The following is a 23522-nucleotide window of genomic DNA, read 5'->3' as shown; positions in this document are numbered from 1 at the left end:
GTGGTACTCATTCTATTAGGCCATCTATACTAAGCTCCACCAGCTTTCAAATTACTAATAATTTTTAGCTGCATCTTGCCTGGAAAATAATTCTGGGCATAATAGTAGTGTGTGGTACTCATTGTATTAGGCCATCTATACCAAGCGCCAACAGCTTTGAAATTAATAATAATTTTTAGCTGCATCTAGCCCGGAAAATAATTTTGGGCTTAGTAGCTGTGTGTGGTACTCATTGTATTAGGCCATCTATACCAAGCTCCACAAGCTTTGAAATTAATAATAATTTTTAGCTGCATCTTGCCTGTAAAATAATTTTGGGCATATTAGCAGTGTGTGGTACTCAATCTATTAGGCCATCTATACTAAGCTCCACCAGCTTTGAAATTAATAATAATTTGTAGCTACATCTAGCCCAAAAAATAATTTTGGGCTTAGTAGCAGTGTAATGTACTCATTGTATTAGGCCATTTATACCAAGCTCCACCAGCTTTGAAATTAATAATAATTTTTAGCTGCATCTAGCCCGGAAAATAATTTTGGGCATAGTAGCAGTGTGTGGTACTCATTGTATTAGTCCATCTATACCAAGCTCCACCAGCTTTGAAATTAATAATAATTTTTAGCTGCATCTTGCCCGGAAAATAATTTTGGGCTTAGTAGCTGTGTGTGGTACTCATGGTACTCATTGTATTAGGCCATCTATACCAAGCTCCACCAGCTTTGAAATTAATAATAATTTTTAGCTGCATTTAACCCAGAAAATAATTTTGGGCTTAGTAGCAGTGTGTGGTACTCATTGTATTAGGCCATCTATACCAAGCTCCACCAGCTTTGAAATTAATAATAATTTTTAGCTGCATTTAGCCCGGAAAATAATTTTGGGCATAGTAGCAGTGTGTGGTACTCATTGTATTAGGCCATCTATACCAAGCTCCACCAGCTTTGAAATTAATAATAATTTTTAGCTGCATCTGGCCCGGAAAATAATTTTGGGCTTAGTAGCAGTGTGTGGTACTCATTGTATTAGGCCATCTATACCAAGCTCCACCAGCTTTGAAATTAATAATAATTTTTAGCTGCATCTAGCCCGGAAAATAATTTTGAGCTTAGTAGCTGTGTGTGGTACTCATTGTATTAGGCCATCTATACCAAGCTCCACCAGCTTTGAAATTAATAATAATTTTTAGCTACATCTGGCCCGGAAAATAATTTTGGGCTTAGTAGCAGTGTGTGGTACTCATTGTATTAGGCCATCTATACCAAGCTCCACCAGCTTTGAAATTAATAATAATTTTTAGCTGCATCTAGCCCGGAAAATAATTTTGGGCTTAGTAGCAGTGTGTGGTACTCATTGTATTAGGCCATCTATACCAAGCTCCACAAGCTTTGAAATTAATAATAATTTTTAGCTGCATCTTGCCTGTAAAATAATTTTGGGCATATTAGCAGTGTGTGGTACTCAATCTATTAGGCCATCTATACTAAGCTCCACCAGCTTTGAAATTAATAATAATTTTTAGCTACATCTAGCCCAAAAAATAATTTTGGGCTTAGTAGCAGTGTGTTGTACTCATTGTATTAGGCCATTTATACCAAGCTCCACCAGCTTTGAAATTAATAATAATTTTTAGCTACATCTAGCCCAAAAAATAATTTTGGGCTTAGTAGCAGTGTGTTGTACTCATTGTATTAGGCCATTTATACCAAGCTCCACCAGCTTTGAAATTAATAATAATTTTTAGCTGCATCTAGCCTGGAAAATAATTTTGGGCATAGTAGCAGTGTGTGGTACTCATTGTATTAGTCCATCTATACCAAGCTCCACCAGCTTTGAAATTAATAATAATTTTTAGCTGCATCTTGCCCGGAAAATAATTTTGGGCTTAGTAGCTGTGTGTGGTACTCATGGTACTCATTGTATTAGGCCATCTATACCAAGCTCCACCAGCTTTGAAATTAATAATAATTTTTAGCTGCATTTAGCCCGGAAAATAATTTTGGGCATAGTAGCAGTGTGTGGTACTCATTGTATTAGGCCATCTATACCAAGCTCCACCAGCTTTGAAATTAATAATAATTTTTAGCTGCATCTAGCCCGGAAAATAATTTTGGGCTTAGTAGCTGTGTGTGGTACTCATTGTATTAGGCCATCTATACCAAGCTCCACCAGCTTTGAAATTAATAATAATTTTTAGCTGCATCTGGCCCGGAAAATAATTTTGGGCTTAGTAGCAGTGTGTGGTACTCATTGTATTAGGCCATCTATACCAAGCTCCACCAGCTTTGAAATTAATAATAATTTTTAGCTGCATCTAGCGTGGAAAATAATTTTGGGCTTAGTAGCAGTGTGTGGTACTCATTGTATTAGGCCATCTATACCAAGCTCCACCAGCTTTGAAATTAATAATAATTTTTAGCTGCATCTAGCCCGAAAAATAATTTTGGGCTTAGTAGCTGTGTGTGGTACTCTTTGTATTAGGCCATCTATACCAAGCTCCACCAGCTTTGAAATAAATAATCATTTTTAGCTGCATCTGGCCCGGAAAATAATCTTGGGCTTAGTAGCAGTGTGTGATACTCATTGTATTAGGCCATCTATACCAAGCTCCAACAACTTTGAAATTAATAATAATTTTTAGCTGCATCTAGCCCGGAAAATTATTTTAGGCTTAGTAGCAGTGTGTGGTACTCATTGTATTAGGCCATCTATACCAAGCTCCACCAGCTTTGAAATTAATAATAATTTTTAGCTGCATCTAGCCCAGAAAATCATTTTCGGCTTAGTAGCAGTGTGTGGTACTCATTGTATTAGGCCATCTATACGAAGCTCCACCAGCTTTGAAATTAATAATAATTTTTAGCTGCATCTAGCCCGGAAAATAATTTTGGGCTTAGTAGCTGTGTGTGGTACTCATTGCATTAGGCCATCTATACCAAGCTCCACCAGCTTTGAAATAAATAATAATTTTTAGCTGCATCTAGCCCGGAAAATAATTTTGGGCTTAGCAGCTGTGTGTGGTACTCATTGTATTAGGCCATCTATAGCAAGCTTCACCAGCTTTGAAATTAATAATAATTTTTAGCTGCATTTAGCCCAGAAAATAATTTTGGGCTTAGTAGCAGTGTGTGGTACTCATTGTATTAGGCCATGTATACCAAGCTCCACCAGCTTTGAAATTAATAATAATTTTTAGCTGCATCTTGCCTGGAAAATAATTTTGGGCATAGTAGCAGTGTGTGGTACTCATTGTATTAGGCCATCTATACCAAGCTCCACCAGCTTTGAAATTAATAATAATTTTTAGCTGCATCTAGCTTGGAAAATAATTTTGGGTTTAGTAGCTGTGTGTGGTACTCATTGTATTAGGCCATCTATACCAAGCTCCACCAGCTTTGAAATTAATAATAATTTTTAGCTGCATTTAGCCCAGAAAATAATTTTGGGCTTAGTAGCAGTGTGTGGTACTCATTGTATTAGGCCATCTATACCAAGCTCCACCAGCTTTGAAGTTAATAATAATTTTTAGCTGCATCTAGCCTGGAAAATAATTTTGGGCTTAGTAGCAGTGTGTGGTACTCATTGTATTAGGCCATCTATACCAAGCTCCACAAGCTTTGAAATTAATAATAATTTTTAGCTGCATCTTGCCTGTAAAATAATTTTGGGCATATTAGCAGTGTGTGGTACTCAATCTATTAGGCCATCTATACTAAGCTCCACCAGCTTTGAAATTAATAATAATTTTTAGCTACATCTAGCCCAAAAAATAATTTTGGGCTTAGTAGCAGTGTGTTGTACTCATTGTATTAGGCCATTTATACCAAGCTCCACCAGCTTTGAAATTAATAATAATTTTTAGCTACATCTAGCCCAAAAAATAATTTTGGGCTTAGTAGCAGTGTGTTGTACTCATTGTATTAGGCCATTTATACCAAGCTCCACCAGCTTTGAAATTAATAATAATTTTTAGCTGCATCTAGCCTGGAAAATAATTTTGGGCATAGTAGCAGTGTGTGGTACTCATTGTATTAGTCCATCTATACCAAGCTCCACCAGCTTTGAAATTAATAATAATTTTTAGCTGCATCTTGCCCGGAAAATAATTTTGGGCTTAGTAGCTGTGTGTGGTACTCATGGTACTCATTGTATTAGGCCATCTATACCAAGCTCCACCAGCTTTGAAATTAATAATAATTTTTAGCTGCATTTAGCCCGGAAAATAATTTTGGGCATAGTAGCAGTGTGTGGTACTCATTGTATTAGGCCATCTATACCAAGCTCCACCAGCTTTGAAATTAATAATAATTTTTAGCTGCATCTAGCCCGGAAAATAATTTTGGGCTTAGTAGCTGTGTGTGGTACTCATTGTATTAGGCCATCTATACCAAGCTCCACCAGCTTTGAAATTAATAATAATTTTTAGCTGCATTTAGCCCAGAAAATAATTTTGGGCTTAGTAGCAGTGTGTGGTACTCATTGTATTAGGCCATCTATACCAAGCTCCACCAGCTTTGAAGTTAATAATAATTTTTAGCTGCATCTAGCCTGGAAAATAATTTTGGGCTTAGTAGCAGTGTGTGGTACTCATTGTATTAGGCCATCTATACCAAGCTCCACAAGCTTTGAAATTAATAATAATTTTTAGCTGCATCTTGCCTGTAAAATAATTTTGGGCATATTAGCAGTGTGTGGTACTCAATCTATTAGGCCATCTATACTAAGCTCCACCAGCTTTGAAATTAATAATAATTTTTAGCTACATCTAGCCCAAAAAATAATTTTGGGCTTAGTAGCAGTGTGTTGTACTCATTGTATTAGGCCATTTATACCAAGCTCCACCAGCTTTGAAATTAATAATAATTTTTAGCTACATCTAGCCCAAAAAATAATTTTGGGCTTAGTAGCAGTGTGTTGTACTCATTGTATTAGGCCATTTATACCAAGCTCCACCAGCTTTGAAATTAATAATAATTTTTAGCTGCATCTAGCCTGGAAAATAATTTTGGGCATAGTAGCAGTGTGTGGTACTCATTGTATTAGTCCATCTATACCAAGCTCCACCAGCTTTGAAATTAATAATAATTTTTAGCTGCATCTTGCCCGGAAAATAATTTTGGGCTTAGTAGCTGTGTGTGGTACTCATGGTACTCATTGTATTAGGCCATCTATACCAAGCTCCACCAGCTTTGAAATTAATAATAATTTTTAGCTGCATTTAGCCCGGAAAATAATTTTGGGCATAGTAGCAGTGTGTGGTACTCATTGTATTAGGCCATCTATACCAAGCTCCACCAGCTTTGAAATTAATAATAATTTTTAGCTGCATCTAGCCCGGAAAATAATTTTGGGCTTAGTAGCTGTGTGTGGTACTCATTGTATTAGGCCATCTATACCAAGCTCCACCAGCTTTGAAATTAATAATAATTTTTAGCTGCATCTGGCCCGGAAAATAATTTTGGGCTTAGTAGCAGTGTGTGGTACTCATTGTATTAGGCCATCTATACCAAGCTCCACCAGCTTTGAAATTAATAATAATTTTTAGCTGCATCTAGCGTGGAAAATAATTTTGGGCTTAGTAGCAGTGTGTGGTACTCATTGTATTAGGCCATCTATACCAAGCTCCACCAGCTTTGAAATTAATAATAATTTTTAGCTGCATCTAGCCCGAAAAATAATTTTGGGCTTAGTAGCTGTGTGTGGTACTCTTTGTATTAGGCCATCTATACCAAGCTCCACCAGCTTTGAAATAAATAATCATTTTTAGCTGCATCTGGCCCGGAAAATAATCTTGGGCTTAGTAGCAGTGTGTGATACTCATTGTATTAGGCCATCTATACCAAGCTCCAACAACTTTGAAATTAATAATAATTTTTAGCTGCATCTAGCCCGGAAAATTATTTTAGGCTTAGTAGCAGTGTGTGGTACTCATTGTATTAGGCCATCTATACCAAGCTCCACCAGCTTTGAAATTAATTATAATTTTTAGCTGCATCTAGCCCAGAAAATCATTTTGGGCTTAGTAGCAGTGTGTGGTACTCATTGTATTTGGCCATCTATACGAAGCTCCACCAGCTTTGAAATTAATAATAATTTTTAGCTGCATCTAGCCCGGAAAATAATTTTGGGCTTAGTAGCTGTGTGTGGTACTCATTGCATTAGGCCATCTATACCAAGCTCCACCAGCTTTGAAATAAATAATAATTTTTAGCTGCATCTAGCCCGGAAAATAATTTTGGGCTTAGCAGCTGTGTGTGGTACTCATTGTATTAGGCCATCTATAGCAAGCTTCACCAGCTTTGAAATTAATAATAATTTTTAGCTGCATTTAGCCCAGAAAATAATTTTGGGCTTAGTAGCAGTGTGTGGTACTCATTGTATTAGGCCATGTATACCAAGCTCCACCAGCTTTGAAATTAATAATAATTTTTAGCTGCATCTTGCCTGGAAAATAATTTTGGGCATAGTAGCAGTGTGTGGTACTCATTGTATTAGGCCATCTATACCAAGCTCCACCAGCTTTGAAATTAATAATAATTTTTAGCTGCATCTAGCTTGGAAAATAATTTTGGGTTTAGTAGCTGTGTGTGGTACTCATTGTATTAGGCCATCTATACCAAGCTCCACCAGCTTTGAAATTAATAATAATTTTTAGCTGCATTTAGCCCAGAAAATAATTTTGGGCTTAGTAGCAGTGTGTGGTACTCATTGTATTAGGCCATCTATACCAAGCTCCACCAGCTTTGAAGTTAATAATAATTTTTAGCTGCATCTAGCCTGGAAAATAATTTTGGGCTTAGTAGCAGTGTGTGGTACTCATTGTATTAGGCCATCTATACCAAGCTCCACCAGCTTTGAAATTAATAATAATTTTTAGCTGCATCTAGCCCAGAAAATAATTTTGGGCTTAGTAGCAGTGTGTGGTACTCATTGTATTAGGCCATCTATACCAAGCTCCACCAGATTTGAAATTAATAATAATTTTTAGCTGCATCTAGCCTGGAAAATAATTTTGGGCTTAGCAGCAGTTTGTGGTACTCATTGTATTAGGCCATCTATACCAAGCTCCACCAGCTTTGAAATTAATAATAATTTTTAGCTGCATCTAGCCCAGAAAATAATTTTGGGCTTAGTAGCAGTGTGTGGTACTCATTGTATTAGGCCATCTATACCAAGCTCCCCCAGCTTTGAAATTAATAATAATTTTTAGCTGCATCTTGCCTGTAAAATAATTTTGGGCATATTAACAGTGTGTGGTACTCGTTCTATTAGGCCATCTATACTAAGCTCCACCAGCTTTCAAATTACTAATAATTTTAGCTGCATCTTGCTTGGAAAATAATTTTGGGCATATTAGCAGTGTGTGTTACTCATTCTATTGGGCCATCTATACTAAGCTCCACTAGCTTTCAAATTCCTAATAATTTTTAGCTGCATCTTGCCTGGAAAATAATTTTGGGCATATTAGCAGTGTGTGGTACTCATTCTATTAGGCCATCTATACTAAGCTCCACCAGCTTTCAAATTACTAATAATTTTTAGCTGCATCTTGCCTGTAAAATAATTTTGGGCATATTAGCAGTGTGTGTTACTCATTCTATTAGGCCATCTATACTAAGCTCCACCAGGTTTGAAATTACTAATAATTTTTAGCTGCATCTTGCCTGGAAAATAATTTTGGGCCTGTAGCAGTGTTTGGTACTCATTCTATTAGGCCATCTATACCAAGCTCCACCACCTGTGTATTTAATAAAATTGTTTTACTGCTTCTAACCTAGCCAATCCTTTTGGGCTAGTACCACAATTTGGCCACTCAGCTCTGCTCGGTTTCCATCCATCGTTTTTTGTGCAAATAACTCCAGAGTTGTCAATTAGTTAACCACCAAAATGAGTGGCAAAAGGTCTGCAGCTGGTGGATAGGGGAATAGGCGTGTTGGGAAGGGAAAAAAAGGTTGTGTCCATGGGGTAGGTGTTAAAGCAACAGTATCATCCACAGAAGAAAGACCATCTTCCAGCCAAACTAAGATGTCTACTTCTTTAAGTGGACAATGTGATACGATCCCTTTCTTACGGCCAAGCCCATCACTACAAATTCCAGAGGTGGCACAAAAACAGCAGGTGCTTCAACGGATATCAAGTGCTCCTTTAAGTGGGCTCTCCTCCACCTCAACTTCAACATCACAAATACTTCAGTCCTCAGAGGTGTCACCCCAATCGCACTTGCTTCCTCACAGCTCCCAAGTCTCCAGCTGCCTGTCTGAGTATGGGGTAGAACAGATGGTTGAGTCTGCAGAGCTGTTTACTCATACTATAGCCTGGGAATCAGAGGTCGGCTCCAGAGCTTCTGTGAATCCAGACGAGGAAATGATCTGCACTGATGCCCAGAATCTTTATGAGTCGGATCCAGGACCAGATGAAGTAGGTTCTGACCATAATGTAGACCCTCGTTCCTAAACTGTAACTCCTGTTGGTGGAGACAATGAGGAAGACGATGATGAGACTCAAATACCTGATTGGAGTGACAACTTGAGTTTTTTGTCAGGGCAGGAAGAGGTTGGCTCTGAGGACGACGGGTGTGAGAACACACAGGGTGATGATGACGAGGTTGCAAATCCCACTTACTGTTAACCCACAGTCAGCCAGTCGATGAGGTCAGCAGAGGAGGTAGAGGAGGATGCTAGTGACGACGAGGTCAGGTTGCGCCTTCCTGGACAGAGACGTAATACTGGAAGCACGTCAACAACTGCATCCTCAAACACAACTCTGCCTCTGACAACAAGTCGTGGTGGCTCTTCAGGTCTCATGGGTTCTAAGCCTTGCATAGCCTGGGCATTTTTTCAGATCGATAAGGATGACTCAACTCATGTTATCTGTAACATTTGTAACCAAAAGTTAAGTAGAGGTCAAAAAATCCATAGTTTGAGTACTTCATGCATGAACCATCACATGGATATGAAGCATAAGTTGCAGTGGGAAGCTCACTGTGCTACAATGCGGCCTAGCGGGCCGGGCCAACCACCGTCTGCCGCATCTTGTGCATCTGCGGCCTCTTCATCCTCTGTGACTGGGGGGACAGCAGTCACACCTGTTTTGAGACGCAGACCTGCCACTTCTTTACCCGCAACAGACAGTGTGATTGGCAGGTCATCATTTCATTTGGAAGTGGAAACACCAGCTGGTGTTGAGCGCTCTCCGACATTGAGAGCACCACCTTTGGATCAAGGCAACCTAACTTTTCCGCCTGCATATTCCTCACAGACAGTCAGTTTGCCGGGGACACCCTACTCAACCCCGTCTAAGCACAACAGCCAGACCTCGGTCCCTCAGATGTGGACAAGTAAAAGACCATTTCCTCCTAGCCATGAGAAAGCTAAGAGGTTGAATTTCACCATCTGCAAGCTCTTGGCTACAGAAATGCTGCCTTTCCACCTGGTGGGCACAGAGGATTTTTGAGACCTTATGTCCGTCGCAGTGCCCCAGTACCGGATGCCCAGTCGGTACTACTTCTCAAAGAAAGGTGTGCCTGCGCTCCATCAGCATGTCGCACACAACATCACCGTTTCTTTGAAAAACTCTTTGTGTGACAGGGTGCATTTCACCACAGACACTTGGACGAGTAGGCATGGACAGGGGCGTTACATGTCGCTGACTGGGCACTGGCTAACTATGGTGACAGCAGGACAAGGGGCTGCTGTCCAAGTCTTGCCGTCCCCACGAGTTGTGCATCAATCCTCTTTATCTCGAAGTTCCTCCACTGCTTCTGCCTCCTCAACCTCCTCTCGGTCCTCCACCTGAACCCAAAGCCTGTCTGGTCATGCCACCCGCTTTCTAACTGCACAGAAGGGATCCTGCACACCTCCTTACTATGCTGGCAGCAGGGCTTAAAGTCATCTGATGGTTTTTACTTTGAAATGTCTGGGAAATGTGAGTCACACAGCTGAAGAGTTGTAGTCAGCTCTGGAGAACCAGTTTCATGAATGGTTGTCTCCACTGGACCTGCAACCAGGGAAGGCCGTGTGCTACAATGCTGCAAACCTGGGTGCGGCCCTTCGCCGGGGCAATGTCACACTCGTGCCTTGTATGGCTCAGGTGTTGAACCTGGTTGTCCAGCTATTTTTAGCCCACTATCCCGGACTAGATGGCCTTCTGCAGAGGGCATGGTCGCTGTGTGCTCACTTCCGCCGTTCGCATCCCGCAGCTCAGCGACTTACATCTCTACAGAAGTCGTTGAGCCTGCCACTTCACCGGCTAAAATGCGATGTGCCAACACGGTGGAATTCAACTCTGCACATGTTGCAGCGACTGTGGCAGCACCGACAAGCCCTGGTGCAATACGTTCTGACTATAGCCTGGGCCAATGAGATCCAGAGGTGGGGCAAATCACGCTGGAGGAGTGGTCTCAGATCAGGGACCTATGCACCCTTCTGCACAGTTTTAAAATGGCGACGAAGACATTTAGTGCTGACGATGCCATTATCAGCATGACTATTCCGGTGATTTACATGCTGGAGCACATGTTAAACAGAATTCGGAGTCAGGTGGTGGGACAAGAGGAGGTGGAGGAAATAGAGAAGGAGGAGTTGTATGTGGAAGGGCTAACATCTGCAAGGTCCAGACGGTTGGCAGCACCAAGGCGGCAGGCATGGGAGCGTGTGGGAGAGGTATTAACCAGGGCGCATGGTAGCAGCCAAACTAGTGAGGAAGGTGCAGGAGCCCAGGAAGAAGTGGAGGATGAGCTGGCGATGGGCATGGAAGACTCATCAGATGAGGGAGACCTTGATCACATTTCTGTTGTGTGAGGTTTGGGGGAGAGGGCAGAGGAAGGAAGCATGATTCTTACCTCGCCACCAACACAACAGGGACTTGGTGCTCCTGGATGAGCAAGACACATGAGTGCCTTCTTGCTGCACTACCTGCAACATGACCCTCGAATTGTCAGAATTAAAAATAATTCTGGCTACTGGGTAGCCACACTCTTAGATCCCCGGTACAAAAGTAAATTTGCCGAAATAATTCCTGCCATAGAAAGGGATTCACGCATGCAGGAGTATCAGCAGAGACTGTTGCAGAATCTTACATGTGCTTTTCCACAAAACACCAGTGGTGCACTTAGTGAATCTCACAGTTCTAACTTGCCAACCGTGGGACTGTCGAGTCTTCATCACTCAAACCGTAACAGTAATACAGTATCTGCTGGTAACAGCAATTTTGCGGAATCCTTTCACCACTTTTTTAGCCCATCCTTTGCAAGGCCACAGGAGACAAGAAGTCAGACACATAGTCAACGCCTAGAGACGATGGTACAGGAGTATCTCCAAGTGAACATCGAAGCCATGACTGTGTCACTGGACCCTTGCTCTTTTTGAGCTTCCAATCTGGATAAATGGCCGGAGCTCGCCACTCACGTCTTGGAGATCTATACTAAGCTCCACGAGCTTTCAAATTAATAATAATTTTTGTTCTCTGTGAACGTGTGTTCAGCGCTGCTGGTGGTGTGCTGACAGATAAGCGGACGCGGCTATCCACTGACAATGTAGACAGACTCACGTTCATAAAGATGAACAAATCATGGATCCGCAAGGACTTTTCTACCCCTGTGTCTTCCTGGGGAGAGTAAAAGCTTGAGGATTTGTTAAAATAACCTCACCAACCGTTTTAAGCAACTCTGGGGCAATTGATGCCACTTAAGTGGTGTCTGTGCCCCATATTTTTGGAAAAAATGGAGACTCTTTTTGGAATCCCCTTGCTGTGTTTTACGTGATGTTGACATCGTCAATTACAGGTGGGTTGGGTGCCCCCCCTTTTAACCGTAAGAAACTACATACACTATGGCTTGGGGTATCTCAGATGGTTGAGTCTGAAGAGCTGTTTACTCAGAGGTCTGCTCCAAAGCTTCAGTGTCTGCTAGTCAGCGTAGTAAACCAGCTGCGAAGCAAGCTGCACAGCCTGTGTATCTAATAATGATTTTTAACTGCATCTAGCCTAGGCAGACTGTGGTGACCCCCAAGCAAACCCAGACGCTCTGCATCTAACCCAGCCAATCATTTGATAGTATTGCTAGTAGCAGAGTCGCATGGGCTCTAAACCTTGCATAGCCTGTGCATTTTTTCAGATCGATAAGGGTGACCCAACTCGTGTTATCTGTAACATTTGTCACCAAAAGCTAAGTAGAGGCCAAAAAATCCATAGTTTGAGTACTTCATGCATGAACCGTCACACGGATATGAAGCATAAGTTGCAGTGCGAAACGCACTGTGCTACAATGCGGCCTAGCGGGCCGGGACAACCACCATCTGCCCCACCTGTGTCATTCTGGGGAGACTAAAAGCTTGAGGATTTTGGAAAATCACCTCACCAACCATTTTAAGCAACTCTGTGACAATTGATGCCACTTAAGTGGCGTCTGTGCTACAATTTTGGGAAAAAATGGAGACTCTTTTTGGAGTCCCCTTGCTGTGTTTTACATGACGTTGCCATCGTCAATTCCAGGTGGGTCGGGTCTCTCCTCCCCCTTTTAACCGTAAGAAACTACATACACTATGGCTTGGGGTAACACAGATGGTTGAGTCTGAAGAGCTGTTTACTCATACTATAGCCTGGGAATCAGAGGTCTGCTCCAAAGCTTCAGTGTCTGCTAGTCAGCGGAGTAGCCACCGCCTGTAGATCTAATTACAATTTTTTTTTTCAAATTCAAGTTTTTTTTTATTTTTGTGTTGAAAAAGTACAAGAAAATACAATATACATAGTAAAAGGGGTAGTATAACTATAAATCTATGCATAACGACAGTACATTGGGGGGTACAGGGAGGGTTTTCCATGAATATCCAGATCAAGCATGTATTTTTCCATATGAAAGATAGAGAGAGAGGGAGCGGACCACCGCAGACCACCAATCAATAGAGTGCGATTATGATCATTGTTGTGCCGACATCACGGATAACTTTAGTTGGGGGCTAGATGGTAGGCGTCAGAGTTTTGCAAATCAATCCAATCCCTCCAAATCACACAGTATCTATCAACATCAGCCGGTGAGATGGCAATCAGATGCTCCATCCTATTAAGGAGGGAGATCTCCGCAAACCATTCCTCCACAGTGGGAGGGTCTCTGCTTTTCCAGTGTCGTGGAATGACATTCTTAGCTGCCTGTATTAGGTAGCCTATTGATGACCTTTTATAACTATGTTTACTTATTGGTAACATTGATAAAAGGAGGGCTTCTGGCGTATTAGGGATAGTTAAACCAGTTATCTTCTCAATCATGGGAACCACCTTTGCCCAAAATGCATTTATTATAGGGCATGCCCACCATATGTGTGACATTGTTCCTTCCCCCTCCCCACATCTCCAACATCTATCTGAGACCACTGGATACCATCTATGAAGGACTGCTGGTATCCGGTACCATCTAGAGATCATTTTAAAGGAGGTTTCCTAAGCTTTGGACCCTATTGAGGTTTTATGTGTTAGGAAGAAACATTTATCCCATTGTGAGTCAGAGAAGGACTTCCCCAGTTCCCTTTCCCATGCACCGCAGAATCCTGGCCTATTGTCAGTTACCTGGGCAATGAGGAGATTATACAGTAGGGAGATGGAGTGTGTAGGGGGTGACAATGATAGGCTCAATTTTTCAAAGTTTGTGAGATCTCTATGAAGATGTGTGCGCTTCTTCACAGTTGAATAGAAGTGTTGTAACTGGCTATATTCAAAATTAGCCTTCGGGGACGTGGCTCTTCCCTGTAACAAGTCATTGAGGGGGAGCAGCGAAGTATTGGAGATGACATGAGAAAATAATATCGGATGGGATTTATTTGAACCGAGAAATCTATTTGCAGATAGTCCTGGTGGGAAATCTGGATTATCTGAAATCAGGAGCAAGTGGCCCTGGGGGTCGATTGAGGATAAGCTTTTTTTTGGGGATCTCAAAGCCAAAGCAGTGGCATAAGTGTAGCACCCCGACGAAGGCTCGGCTGCTACAGGGGTATTGCACCTCAGTCCAGAGGTGTGATATTCCACTCCCGGGTAAGGATGGAGTGTGGACCAGGGCTCAGTAAGCTGCATGCACCACACACACCCCATTTCCGAGGAACAGACCATACTGAGGAGATACTGGGTGAAGGGTTGGCAGAGCAGGGTACCGGAACCCGAATTGGTGGAGGCGACTAATCCTCAGCCAAAACCGGAGGTTGTGACCACATCTTGGTGCGACCCCTCACTACATCCACCAGAAAGGCATACCGCATAGGGTCAGGGAAACCGGAGAGAGGTTTCACCAACAGAAGGCCCGAGGAAGCTGGACAAAGGTGGGTCACTGGTGAGGACGGCCAGAGAAAGGAAGAGAGGGATGCTCTGAACCGCACTCTGGAATTGCCTGGGAGTTGACCGAGTCCCTCACCTGGTGGACGCAGCACGGCTCGGGCGGTCACTGCTGGTCGAAGTGATCTGAACAACAACAGTGAGTAAAGCTTTGGAAACTGCACCACAAGTCTCTGTGTTTCATCGCCGCACCAGCACCATCAGTACTGGGACACTCACACCATCACTCCCATCATTATCCACACTAGCTGCCCTGAGGCAATACTCATCCCATACTCAGCTGCACAAACAACATCAGCCTCAGCGGTCTGCAGTGCAGCGGCGGTCCCCACTGACCGCAATCCACGGGTGGCGTAGTCGGACACTTATTACAATACAAATAGACTGCCACTGGTTTGACCACCCTGGGCACGGACCGGGTCACCGCCACGGAGAACTACAACCCCCAGCGATCCGGCTCCGGGTTCCCCTGCACAGCACAGGCCCAGGGGGCGCGTCAACTTTGGCGTAGTCGGCAGGATCATTACCAACCCGCCACAAACGGGTATTGCGTGCCTGAAGAAAATTGCACATGTACCTTAAAAAGAAGTTTCCCGCCGTCCAGAGTCGTTTCCCGCCATCCGGAGCCGATTCCCGCCATCGAACGCCATCTTGGACTGTTTCCCGCCATCTTCATCCGTTTTTCCCGCCCTGGCAGAGCGGACGCCATTATGTGCGCACCAAAGGACAACAAGAAGCCACCTCCCATCGTGGGCCAGGTCCCAGAGTGGCGCCAAAGAAGGAGCCCGCCCCCACCAGCCATGAATGCAGCAATGGAGATGTCCATCAACGTGGGGGGGCTTCCCCTGAAGGTGATTGTCAGCAGATGCCCCCAAGACCAAACCCCATGGGGGCGGATAGGAAAGAAAACTGTGGGGCAGGGCGCGCTCTGGATCAGTTTGGACCTGCTGCACCCGGAGATGGAGGGAGCAGCGAACCCCACCAGCACCCTGGCCCGCAGCCTGCTGCAAGCTGAACCACCCTGCAGCCTGACGGAACTGCTGGCCCAGCTGCCTAGATACCCGGACCGTGCGCGCGCAGCGCTGGAAGATCTGAACAGGAGAATGGTCCGGGCGCAGCGGGATGTGTTTGCCGGGTGGAGAGAGGAGATGGCCCAGCAGCACGGAGGTGACCAGCAGAGGACTCCGCCGGGACCGGGCAACGCGCTGACTGCTGGGCGCGGAGAAGAGGGACCGGCAGCTGCAGATGACGCCGCGGAGGAGGCCACGGAGACTGAGGCAAGTAATGGGGACGCCACCACCCCAAGCCGGGGGAACACCAGCCTGCCCTCACTCTCCGTTGCGGGACCCGAAGCCCCGGGGACCGTACCTGACACCACGCCTCCACCGCCACCAGCTAGGCCTCAGGCAGCAAGCACCGTCGTCACGCCCCGCCCTGTGCCCTCTGAACCCTGGCACCGTACAGCGTGAGACGTCACAGGCCAGGACGCAAGGCCCAGCACACCCGGGCGCCGCTGCCTCACCAGCGCCCCCTACTGGTTTTATACAAAAACCGCAACGTCTACCTCAGGATTAAATGGACTGTTGCACCTTTTCCTGGTCGCAAGTTGCACAGCGGCCAGAACTCAAGAATCGGTCTTGGAAATGTTTTACTTGAAAATGTTTTTGCTTAAGAATGTCTTATACTGAAAAAGTTACATATGCTGCTAAAAGAGTTTATAGCATTTTATATGTGTGTGAAGAAAGTCTTGTAATGTTTTATGATGTTTATACCAGTAACGTTTAAAAGGAAAAGAGTACCTCCCATAAAGGGATGGGTTAAAAGTTATTGTCTTATATACAAATGCATTCTAAAAACTTGTATGTTTAAATTGTCTTTGCTCTTTTCCAGCCCGAGGACGTGCTGTGATTTACCAGGGGGGAATGTAGCACCCCGAGGGCTCGGCTGCTACAGGGGTATTGCACCTCAGTCCAGAGGTGTGATATTCCACTCCCGGGTAAGGATGGAGTGTGGACCAGGGCTCAGTAAGCTGCATGCACCACACACACCCCATTTCCGAGGAACAGACCAATGGTGCTCCCACTAGACAGAGTGCAGGCACGACAGCTTCTGTTCCTGGCTGGAGTGGGGAGGGGGGTGGAAAACCCAGTGGTGTAGGAGCAGATAGGGGTGGGTTTCTGGGCATAGGTAGGAGCCCATTGGTTGCTAGTCACCTGGGCTCGGGTGTCAGAAGGAGGTATATAAGGTGGGCACCATCTTAGAACAGGGTCGAGTTCAGTCCGGTCAGTTCAGAGAGGAGCTCAGCCAGAGAGGGCTGACAGGGAGCTGTGGCTCAGTCTGGGCCCAGCTCCAGAGCCAGGCCTGGAGTGGAGGCCTGAGACAGCAGAGAGGGAGAGAAGAGAAGGAACAGCAAGGAGAGTAAGAAAGGAACTGAAACAGAGGAGAAAGGAGGCGAGGAACACAGAGAAAGGCCCAGAGACACGAAGGCAGAAGGAACCCCATATTCCCAGAGGAGATACTGGGTGAAGGGTTGGCAGAGCAGGGTACCGGAACCCGAATTGGTGGAGGCGACTAATCCTCAGCCAAAACCGGAGGTTGTGACCACATCTTGGTGCGACTCCTCACTACATCCACCAGAAAGGCATACCGCATAGGGTCAGGGAAACCGGAGAGAGGTTTCACCAACAGAAGGCCCGAGGAAGCTGGACAAAGGTGGGTCACTGGTGAGGACGGCCAGAGAAAGGAAGAGAGGGGAGCTCTGAACCGCACTCTGGAATTGCCTGGGAGTTGACCGAGTCCCTCACCTGGTGGACGCAGCACGGCTCGGGCGGTCACTGCTGGCCGAAGTGATCTGAACAACAACAGTGAGTAAAGCTTTGGAAACTGCACCACAAGTCTCTGTGTTTCATCGCCGCACCAGCACCATCAGTACTGGGACACTCACACCATCACTCCCATCATTATCCACACTAGCTGCCCTGAGGCAATACTCCTCCCGTGGGGAGTCATCCCATACTCAGCTGCACAAACAACATCAGCCTCAGCGGTCTGCAGTGCAGCGGCGGTCCCCACTGACCGCAATCCACGGGTGGCGTAGTCGGACACTTATTACAATACAAATAGACTGCCACTGGTTTGACCACCCTGGGCACGGACCGGGTCACCGCCACGGAAAACTACAACCCCCAGCGATCCGGCTCCGGGTTCCCCTGCACAGCACAGGCCCAGGGGGCGCGTCATAAGTACTATATGACATGAGGCCAAGAGAGGGGACAATTAAATGGGCGCACCATGGGAGAGTGGTAAGAGCTTTAGGACAAATGGATTGAGCTATTTTGACCCACAATTTCCCCTCCGAATGATGGAAGAAATCTAGGATTCTAGCGTGTACTGCTGCCATGTAATACCTTCTACAATCCGGAAGGCTAAGGCCCCCCTTTTGTTTGTGTCTGATCAGAACGTCCCCCCGAATGCGTGGACGCCCAGTTGCCCAGATAAATCTGCAAAAGTTACTGCATAGTTTTTTCCAAAAATTTGAGGGAATTACCACGGGAAAGGTTTGGAAGAGGTATGAGAGGTTAGATAGGACGCTCATTTTTAGTATATTTATACTGCCGAACCAGGAAAAATCCTTCACCGTCCAAGAAGTAATATCTCTATGGAGTTGTTCAATAAAGGGCCCAAAATTAAGATAAAATAGACGGCAGAGGTCTCTATGAATACGAATTCCTAAGTATTTGATACCCTGTGAGGGCCAGGCAAAGGGAAAGTTGGACTGGATGGAATCCTGTATGGATTTGGGAAGGGAGACATCGAGGGCCTCAGACTTCGCTGCATTGATTTTAAAATTTCAGCCATAACAGCAATGATGGATATATGTGGTTGAGTGATATATACTAGGACATCATCAGCAAATGCAGAGCACTTGTACTCGGTGCCTCCCACCTCAATCCCCCTAATATTGGGGTTATCGTGAATTGATGAGAGCAGGTACTCCATCACTAGGATGTATAAGAGAGGGGACAGAGGACATCCCTGCCTTGTCCCATTGGTGATTATGAAAGGTGATGATAATGTTCCATTTATCTTCAGCCTAGCTGACGGATTGCGATACAGGGCCATGATTTTGGCTATAAAAGGGTCCCCTACCCCAAGCTTTTTAAGAGAATAATATATGGCGTGCCAAGAGACTATGGAATGCTTTCTCAGCATCCAATGAGAGTATCTAATTACAAATTTTTAATTGCATCTAGCCCAAGCAATACTTTGGGCCTAGTAGCAGTGTCTGCTAGTCAGCGGATTAACCCAGCTGTTAAGCAAGCTACACCACCTGTAGCTTGGACACTTAATTTTTTCAAAGGAAATGGTTTGGGCCCCCGGGACACTCAGTGAAGAGCATCGGGAGACACCCCAAGGCACAGGGGCTGGGACTGGCGGTAGGACGTCCTGCGGTGGACCGCCAAGCTCGATCCTTATAAAAGCTTTTTAACTGCAGCAGCTTCAGTGGACGCTACTGGAGCTGGAATTACCGCGGCTGCTGGCATGAGAGTTGCCCTCCAATAGATCCTTGTAAAAGGATTTAAAGTGTATTCATTCAAATTAGAGAGACAATTTAAGACCTGCCTCCACCGCAGGGGGGCTCGCTCGACCCACCAGCGGACAGGCACCAGTATTGGGAGAGGGGGGCTGGCCGTCAGGGTCCACCGCAGCTCTGGCACAAACCCGGCGACACGGAGGTCGCAAGGGCAGGAACGGACTGGCCGTGTCGGCTTCGCACTTTTTTGGTTTTAGAAGGGCATTCTATGTGTTTTTGTTTGCCTGCCATTGGTTTTAACGGTGTTCGAAGGTGTTCGATGAACAGTTCGGCGAACATACGGGTGCTCGACGAACCGAACCGAACTCGAACACTACGGGGGCGGCTCAACACTAGTCTCGACCGCATACTCCTCCTCACCCTGATGCTCCTTCCTCCCACCATGCCGAGTATCGTCAGTCAGCAACTGATCCCACACTTGGACACTCTGAAAAGCTGTTCACTGGTCCATTTCCAGATTTGTGCCCCTCGCCTGCTCCGCTTGAAGTGGTGGAAGAGGAGATCCCATGTTGCGATGCCCAAATATTTGAACAGCCACGGCCGCAGGAAGTCGACGCTGGCAATTTGTCACAAGAGGTGGTGGATGACGAGACACAATTGCCAGGAAGTGAGGAGGAGGATCGTGGTGTGCAAGTGAAAGAGGAGAAGGTGGTGGATGATCTAGTAACTGACCCAATGTGGCAGGAGGACATGCAGAGCGAGGCCAGTAGCACACAGGGTGAGGGAGGCAGAGTACCCCAACAGGCAGGAAGAAGCAGTGTGGTGGCCACACACAGAAGACAGGCAAAAGTTCCTCGTAACACCAACACGAGGGACATTTTCAGTACAACCTGTAGGTCTTCCAGAGTTTTTAAAGACTCTGCTGATAACCCCAAAAAGGCCATTTGTACCACCTGCCATGCCAGCATCAGCAGAGGTGACAAAACTACCAGCCTGACCACCACCAGCCTGATCAGGCACATGGCAGCAAAGCACCCGACTTTGTGGGGTAAATCCCAGGGTCCACGACCAGTGTCATCGGGTGTCACCACTGCTTCTTCCGCTGTTGTGCGTGCAATAGAACCCCCTGTTTAGTGTGCAAGGCAATCCCCTGTCCATACTGCATGCAAAGATGCCCCCTCCTCTCATTCTTCACTTGTTATGGCAGTTTCTCAAGAAACAGCATCAACATCAACGTCCACGTCCCAAAAGCGTTCAATTGTCCATATCCCAGACCTTTGAACGAAAGCGGAAATTCGCAGCCAACGCCCCACAGGCCACAGTCCTAAATTCGCACATTTCACGGCTGCTTGCATTGGAAATGTTGCCTTTTAGACTGGTGGAGACGGAATCCTTCCGCAACCTTATGGCGGTGGCCGTCCCTCGGTACTCGGTCCCCAGCCGACACTATTTTGCCCGGTGTGCCATCCCCGCACTACACAAGCACGTATCCCAAAACATCTGCTGTGCCCTCAACAACGCAGTTACTGGGAGAGTCCACCTGACAACGGACACGTGGACAAGTGCTTGTGGCCAGGGATGGTACATCTCCCTGACGGCACACTGGGTAAACATAGTGGAAGCCGGGACCCAGTCGGACCTTGGGACGGAACACATCCTCCCCACACCAAGGATTGCGGGTCCTTTGTCAGTCAGAGTTGCCCCCACAGTGTACAGCTCCTGCGCATCATCCTCCTCCTCATGTTCAGCCTCCATCTCAGATATCACCACATCAGTTACAAGCCGGAAGCACTGCAGTACTGCTTCCGCCAAGGGGCAACAGGCTGTGCTGAAACTCATAAGCTTAGGTGAGAAACCTCACACTGCTTGTGAGTTGTGGACAGTTGTGAAAGAGCAGGCAGATCTGTGGCTGAGACCGCTGAACCTACATCCAGGCATGGTCGTGTGTGACAATGGCCGTAACCTGGTGGCGGCTCTGAGGCGAGGCGAGATCACACACGTACCATGCCTGGCTCATGTGCTTAACCTCATGGTTCAGCGGTTTCTTAAATCGTACCCCGAGTTGCCAGATCTGCTCGTCAAAGTACACCGCCTGTCAGCTCATTTTTGCAAGTCGACTACAGCTTCTGCCGCCCTTGCTGTGTTGCAGCAGCGTTTGCAGCTTCCAGCACACCGACTGGTGTGTGATATCCCCACACGTTGGAACTCTACCCTCCACATGTTGCAAAGGATTTGTGAGCAGAAGAGAGCAGCTGTGGAGTACCAGCTGCAACAAGGCCGTTGCTATTCAGGTCAGACTCCACACATAAGACCTCAGGAGTGGACCTGGATGTCTGACATATGTACAATCTTGACAAACTTTGAGGAGTCCACCAAGATGGTCAGTGGCGATGACGCCATCATTAGCGTCAGCATTCCACTCGTCTGTCTTTTGCAATGCTCTCTGCAGAGAATTAAAGAGGAGGCATTGCAGCCAGAGTATGATGAGATGGATCAAGAAGCCGTAGCGGTCGATTACACACAGCCCAGCCTCATCTCATCCCAACGTGCATTGGGGGACAATGAGGGAGAGGAGGAGGAGGAGGAAGAACAAGAGCTTGTATCATGCGCTGTAGACTGTAGTACCTGTACAACTGTCATACCGTCGATTCAGCGTGGGTGGCTTCAGGACAGGGGGGAGGAGAAGGAGGAGGAGAGCATGGTCAGTCGTCATCTTGGTGAGGACACGGAAGTCTTGCCCGTTACCAGTCTGGCACGCATGGCTGACTTTATGTTACGCTGCCTTAACCATGACACTCGTATTGTCAAAATGTTGGGTGACAGTCATTACTGGTTGGTGACACTTTTAGACCCCCGCTACAAGGAGAACTTTCACTCTCTTATTCCTGAGGTGCAGAGGTCTACAAAAATGGGGCAGTACCAGAAGGCGCTTGCTGCAGAATTCCCATCTGAACACGCTAGCGGCAGAGGTCACAGTTCGTTGCCCAACCAAGGCGTACATGCAAGAGAGATGTAACTCCAATCCAGCAGAGGCAGGGGAACACTGTCAATGTTCTGGGACAGTTTTCTCAGACCCTCCCTTCGGACATACCCTGAGGCGCGGGGTACTCTCACAAGGAGAGGAAAGTTTCAAAAGATGGTGAGGGAGTACCTTGCTGACCGTACCAGCGTCCTCCGTGATTCCTCTGTGCCTTTTAATTATTGGGTATCCAAGCTGGACACTTTGAATGAACTCGCTCTGTACGCCTTGGAGGTGCTGGCCTGCCCTGCCATTAGCGTGTTATCGGAGCGTGTTTTTATTGCCGCTGGGGGAATTATAACTGATAAGCGCACTCGCCTGTCAACTGACAATGCTGACAAGCTGACCCTCATCAAAATGAACAAGGGCTGGATTGGGCCAGACTTCTCATCACCACCAAATGACAGCAGAGTAACATAAAGTCAAATCCACTGTGTTATTTCCGGAGGTGTATTCACATGCACCGCTTCACACCCACACATGGGTATACGCTTCCTCATTTCGGCTCTTTTATGTTCTTCTCCTTATCCTCAGTCTCCACCACCACTATACCACCAGGGTGACCGTGGTCCATGATGCCATTATTGAAAGTTCCTCCGTCCTTATTTTTGTCAGCTTTTGCTTGGAAGGCATAAGCAAAGACTATGGGAGACCTACTCCCCAATAATGGGAATAATGTTTGTAATATGCTGTACTGCATGGCTCTTGTAAGGAGCATTGCAAGTTCCCCCATCCTAATTTTTGTCAGCTTTTGCTTGGAAGGCATAAGCAAAGACTATGGGAGACCCACTCCCCAATAATGGGAATAATGTTTGTAATATGCTGTACTGCATGGCTCTTGTAAGTGGCATTGCAAGTTCCTCAGTCCTAATTTTTGGCATCTTTTGCTTGGGATGCATAAGCAAAGACTATGGGAGACTCACTCCGTAATAATGGGAATAATGTTTGTAATATGCTGTAATGCATGGCTCTTGTAAGGGGCATTGCAAGTTCCTCCATCCTAATTTTTGGCAGCTTTTGCTTGGAAGGCATAAGCAAAGACTATGGGAGACCCACTCCCCAATAATGGGAATAATGTTTGTAATATGCTATACTGCATGGCTCTTGTAAGGGGCATTGCAAGTTTCTCCGTCCTAATTTTTGGCAGCTTTTGCTTGGAAGGCATAAGCAAAGACTATGGGAGACCCACTCCCCAATAATGGGAATAATGTTTTTAAGATGCTATACTGTATGGCTCTTGTAAGGGGCATTAAAACCATCTTGTTAAGCTACTGTGGCCTCCACCACTTTTCCAAGGGGCATTCAAACCGTCTTGTTAAGCTACTGTGACCTCCACCACTTTTCCAAGTGGTATTAAAACCGTCTTGTTAAGCTACTGCGACCTCCACGTCTCTTCCGAGCGGCATTAAAACCATCCTGTTAAGTTACTGTGACCTCCACCAATTTTCCAAGGGGCATTCAAACTGTCTTGTTAAGCTACTGCGACCTCCACGACTCTTCCAACGGGCATTGCATTTCCTCCTAATTTTAGTCAGCTTTTGCTTTTCAATGCATAGGCGAACACTAAGGGAGACCCACTCCCCAATAATGGGTAGAAGGTTTTTAGAACGCTGTAATCCACGTCTGTTTCAAGGGGCATTGCAGTTCCTCATAATTTT

The sequence above is a fragment of the Phyllobates terribilis genome, unplaced genomic scaffold (assembly GCF_046119375.1).
Source record: "Phyllobates terribilis strain yellow unplaced genomic scaffold, ASM4611937v1 Scaffold_13__5_contigs__length_258822181, whole genome shotgun sequence".
NCBI lineage: Eukaryota > Metazoa > Chordata > Amphibia > Anura > Dendrobatidae > Phyllobates > Phyllobates terribilis.
Note: the sequence above shows the minus strand (reverse complement) of the source record.